Here is a 6,000-nt window from a genome sequence, read left to right as displayed (position 1 = left end):
GGGTCTTGTGTTTTTATCCATTCAGCAAGCCTCTGTCTTTTGGTTGGAGCATTTAATCCATTCACGTTTAAGGTAATTATCGATATGTATGTTCCTATGACCATTTTCTTAATTGTTTTGGGTTTGTTTTTTTTAGGTCCTTTTCTTCTCTTGTGTTTCCCACTTAGAGAAGTTCCTTTAGCATTTGTTGTAGAGCTGGTTTGGTGGTGCTGAATTCTCTTAGCTTTTGCTGGTCTGTAAAGCTTTTGATTTCTTCATCGAATCTGAATGAGATCCTTGCCAGGTAGAGTAATCTTGGTTGTAGGTTCTTCCCTTTCATTAAGTATATCATGCCACTCCCTTCTGACTTGTAGAGTTTCTGCTGAGAAATCAGCTGTTAACCTTATGGGAGTTCCCTTGTATGTTATTTGTCGTTTTTTTCCTTGCTGCTTTCAATAATTTTTCTTTGTCTTTAATTTTTGCCAGTTTGATTACTGTGTGTCTTGGCGTGTTTCTCCTTGGGTTTCTCCTGTATGGGACTCTCTGCACTTCCTGGACTTGGGTGGCTATTTCCTTTCCCATATTAGGGAAATTTTCTACTATAACCTCTTCAAATATTTTCTTGGGTCCTCTCTCTCTCTCTTCTTGTTCTGGGACCCCTATAATGTGAATGTTGTGTTTAATGTTGTCCCAGAGGTCTCTTAGGCTGTCTTCATTTCTTTTCATTCTTTTTTCTTTATTCTGTTCTGCAGCAGTGAATTCCACCATTCTGTCTTCCAGGTCACTTATCCGTTCTTTTGCCTCAGTTATTTTCCTATTGATTCCTTCTAGTGTATTTTTCATATCAGTTATTTTGTTGTTCATCTGTTTGTTACTTAATTCTTCTGGATGTTTGTTAAACATTTCCTGCATCTTCTCCATCATTGCCTCCATTCTTTTTCCGATGTCCTGGATCATCTTCACTATCATTATTGTGAATTCTTTTTCTGGAAGGTTGCCTATCTCCACTTCATTTAGTTGTTTTTCTGGGATTTTACCTTCTTCCTTCATCTGATACATAGCCCTCTGCCTTTTCATCTTGTCTCTCTTTCTGTGAATGTGGTTTTTGTTCCACAGCCTGCAGAATTGTAGTTCTTCTTTCTTCTGCTGTCTGCCCTCTGGTGGATGAGGCTATCTAAGAGGCTTGTGTAGCCATCAGTCTTGAGAACAGTAAGTCCCTCCCCTGGTCACAAAGATTCCTTTATGAAATACAGTAGAAAATTTTTATAAAATTATTGAAGTTATTTCTTTAAAAATATACCTGCATATATATATCCCAAGGAGCACTATCCCCATCAGAATAATTGGGTCAGGATGTTATACATATATTCCACAATATTTTAGGAATCTATCTGGAATTGCATCCACAACATGGATCAATTCTTTTCATATTCTTAAAGGTAAGAAAATTATCTCTTGATTGTTTATTTATTATTCAAATACTTCAGTGCAGAATATGAAAGTGGAAATCGACCTAGTTTTACTGTGAAAATATGGTGAAGAAATTGTAGTTTGTTCCTTTTGAGTTAAAAAGAAAACCCAAACACTTCACCATTTTTGTACATCAAGCCTAATTGCTCTTGTAGTATAAATCCTTCATGAAGATGTCCATTGATTTGAAAGAAAGTCACCATTTATATTACTTTTTCATCATACACTTGGACATTGTAAGGCTTCAGAGTGTTGGGGATCTCTTCTGATTTGTTTAATTACTGATTAATATTTTCTGTAATATTAAATTTTTTGGCCCCCCAAAAATCATCTTAATTTTTTACTCAAAGTCTATGACAAAATAATTGCTAACGTTTTTTCATGTTAATTTTATTTTACAGTCATCTTTCTTTCATCTAAATTTGACTTCCAATAATCCAATCTACCTTAATGAACATTTTCATTTGAAATTTTCGTGGATCTTACAGGTAATTAGGTAACATTTCTTCATATAAAATTGTGGATATCTTTTCTTTTACTTTAAAACTTTTGGGGAGCCCAAACCTTTGTACCTTAACATAACTTCATCTGTATAAGCTTTTAACAGGTCAAAATATCTTTCAACAAAAACTTATTTTTTGATCAGTATTATAACCAGTCACTTTTGTGCTGACCTGAAACAGCAGGAATGTACAAGAGCAATATCAAGACTTTACTAGCTGATCTTGGCTGATATCGAATATGTAGCTGCAAGTTGTAATGTTACAGTATTTTCTGCTTTTATCAGTCTTCTTTTCTATAACAACAATAATTAACTTCCCATTGTTGGTTGTGAATCCCAGCTTGCTTGCTTTCACTGGACCCTGTTCTGTTACTGATTACTGAGAGTTCTGATGAAGGGGAATTGTTATTAATTGCATTTGTGGCAAGATTTCTGTCCTGCCTAAACCCCCATTTTACTTTCAACCCCAGGGAGTTGGGCTTGATCATATTTAAACCTCAAAGACTTTCTTTTCATCTTTCTCACCTAAAGTCTAGACCTTGCTTTCTCCCTAAAACCTCATCTAGGTCCATTTAAAGGCATCGAAAGAGTGGGTGACTGGACAGTACACTCCGGCCTGTAACAGCATCTATTGAAAAAAACCTAGAGTGGGGAGGAGCAATAGGAGAATTCAGTTCCTCATTGACCTTCACCTTCTGGAGCACAGCACAAAAATGTGACAGTGCTGAATGAAGGCTCTGGACAAGGGCCCCAGCCCTTGGAATGTAGGATTTTGAAGATGAATTATTGGAGGATGTATCAGCCCTTCCCCTGGCATCGTCAGGAGCTGGGATCCAAGCCCTAGGGTTACAGCTGTGTAACACAGTAGAATCTGGACTTGTTCTGTCCCCTCAGTATTTGCTAAATCATCTCTCTACAGAAGGCTAGCCACTGTTCTGTGGAGCTTCCCTGCATTCTCAACCTAGTTCACCTTTATCTCACACACTAAGGTGGCCATTGATAGAAGAGAGCAAACATTGCCTTAGTCCGCTTCTAATCATGACCTTGTGTTCCTCTTACCAAAGCATCCAGTCACTAGTCCTAAGGAAGATGGTGAGTGGGACATCATTCCGTGGTACTTCTTGCCTCAGGTTTGTCACAGACTCATTCAAGAGAGTTGCTCCCTGATGGTAGAGTTGGAGATGCTGTGATGAACAATTTGTTTTAGATATATAGATATGACAGACTGGTCGCCTGTGAAATAAAATGTTTCTACAACCTGCACATTGTTTAATTTAAAAGAAATAGTTGCTGGCATTTCATATTGGAAATTTCACTTAAGAATTCAGATTTCTGTTTTCTTTCAAAAAATTAAAAGATTTTGCCTCCTTGAGCTTATATTCCTCCGTGGCAACAGTCAGATGGAGGTCAGTGTTGCCTGACCTCCATACCTTTGGACAGGTATTCTTCAGTTTCCACTTTTCCCTGGCCCAGCACAGTCACATGTGTTACTTGCCTGGCTCCTGTGGTCATTTGAGCCTCTACCTTTTGTTTTCGAATCCCACTGTAGGTATAGCTGCTGATATATTGCTCCCATCATGTCTGTCTAATCTAAAGGTACAAAAATGGAACAGATTAACAGTGACAAGAATATTGTTTCTAAGATTTTTCAGTTTTTACTGTGGACATGGACATTTGCCAGAAGCGTTAGTGTAAGCTTTCTGGTGGAAAACAATCATATTTCTATATGAACTGAGTTGCTTGTTCAAAATCTTTGTTCCTTGGGGTGGAGGCAGGGTTAGTGAGGACATATTCTGCTGCTTCTGTCTGCACTTGAAACATTTTACACAATTTTGATTCCAACTAGAGTACTTGAGTAAAAATTTCATTGTATAGGAATAATGAGCAAATTGCTTTGAAGGAATAGTGTCTGTCTTGAACATAAGTAACAAGCACGAGACAGTGGGTTAATGGAGCCCTACAAAGCACTGGATCTAACTGATCACAGATTCAGAGGCTGCTCACCTTCCACTGTTCTCTACACCTTCCTAGAATGTTTATATCTGGCGGGGGCGGGGGGGGGGGTGAGTAGGGCATATTGAAGATGCATACCAGAGACTAAAGCAAAAGTGTTTATGTTTCTGTTGCTTTCATGTAAATCTAGAGTTTTTATGTAAGATCTTGATGCTCTGCTTTATTTTAATTTTTACTCCTAAGTTGAGACAAGGTGTTAAAAGCATATGTTATAGAATGTGCACCTGAGGAAGTATTTTAATTTTGTTAGGTGAATGTAAAACTGTTGAAGTGGCTAGCTTTTCTGGAGAGCATCAAGAGTAGGGTGGGTGTGGAGCAGTAAATGAAGAAGAGAGAAAATGGGGAGGGGGAGGGAGGGAAAGAGAAAGAAGGGGAGAGAATGCCCATGTGTGTATGTAATATGTAGGACTGTAGGATTTCAGGGAAGAATTTACACTGAATTGGAAACAGTTCTGGGCACCTCTGAGATGAAACTGAATATAGAGTTGAAATGCCAGTGCCTTCTCTTGCTTACTTTTCTACACATCTGCTCTCCTGGCTGGTACTGACATTAGCATTTTTCGAGTCTTAAGGAATTTTAAGGTAGAGTAATTGATCAAATCAGTAAGTATTACTCAAAAGATGGGGCAAATCAGTTTCATTGACTTTTAGAAAACTCTTGATCTGAATGTGAAGTGGCATCTAAGAGGCAAATGGGGCAGAGCTGCTAGCAGATTGTAGACAGTTCATTTCCAAGGCCATGCGATTATTTCAGTATCGACCAAGGCCTGCAAACACTGCGCAGAAGTATCCGTTTCCTTTTTATTTTCAACTTATAACAAACCAAACAAAAATTGCACTACGTTTTGGAATCATCAGTTGCCTCTCATGAAATCAAAGATGTAATTTGAGATCTTAATATGCAAATTTTATTTATGAAAAGTTTAAATGATTATATTCCTGCAAAACACTCTGATTTATAACTTGAAGATATAAACATATACTAATAAGCTTATTTAGTCAGTCAAAAAAAATCTAAAATAACAATACATTAATGATAAACAGTGTAATGCTATATATGTCAGCATGGTCTGTGTATTTTTATACTAAACATTAAGGGCGGGAACCTTAAATCAGATGTTTCCAAGCTAGTCTTTAATTGAAATTGTTGTTAATTTAAATGTGGGTGCTTGAAAGGAAAAAAATGTGAGACAGAGAAAGCCTCACAGGTGCCAGATCATCTTAGTGGAAGCCTGGAACCTGAGAGAAGAATCATTTAATGTTTTGGTCAAAAAAAATGCTTCTGAAACCCTATAAACTGATGTAGAATTTATCAGGGTTATAAACCCATAATGAATTTTAGGGACCAATTTCTGTAAGCCACCTCCTAGTTTAATGATATAATCTTATTAACTTGTGCATCCTATATTGTCACACAATAAATATTAAGTTAATGACAAGATGAATGATTTATTTAGATGCTAAGATCCTTGTTCAGTATTATGGTAGCTGGTTATTCAAAGAACTTTAAAATTTAAGCATATTATTGGATGCCCAAAACTCTGATTTGCTTAGATAACCTAAAAATTCATATGGTTAAACTAAGAAGACAGTGTAAAATCCCTCTGAAAGCCTGATTCTTGAAGGGAGTCCTAATCATGGAAGAAGAAAGGACTTGAGGAAATCACTCTGTGTGCTCACCTTTCCCACCTAGTATTTTTTATTTGGGTGAAATCAGATTAATATAATCATCAAAGAATGCTTCTGGAAGAATGGGGTAAGACTGCAGGAAGTGGGAGGAAGTCATAAATTATTCTCCCTAATAGGGTACATGTGGAGGGGAGGAAGCACCAATTTTGCTGTTTGCTTTGTTTGTATTAGAGGTTTTATGGTTGATTTATGTCAAATAACAGATCTTTTCTGACTCTGGTTTCTGGAGCTTCCTTCCTCACATGGACTCCTCTTGGTGTTACTGCTCATTTAGTGGTTGTGGAGTGCCCTGAAGCTGGGGTCAGGGAACTACTGTTTGAGGGCCAAATCAGGTCTTCCACTTGTTT

The sequence above is a fragment of the Globicephala melas genome, chromosome 3 (assembly GCF_963455315.2).
Source record: "Globicephala melas chromosome 3, mGloMel1.2, whole genome shotgun sequence".
Lineage (NCBI taxonomy): Eukaryota > Metazoa > Chordata > Mammalia > Artiodactyla > Delphinidae > Globicephala > Globicephala melas.
Note: the sequence above shows the minus strand (reverse complement) of the source record.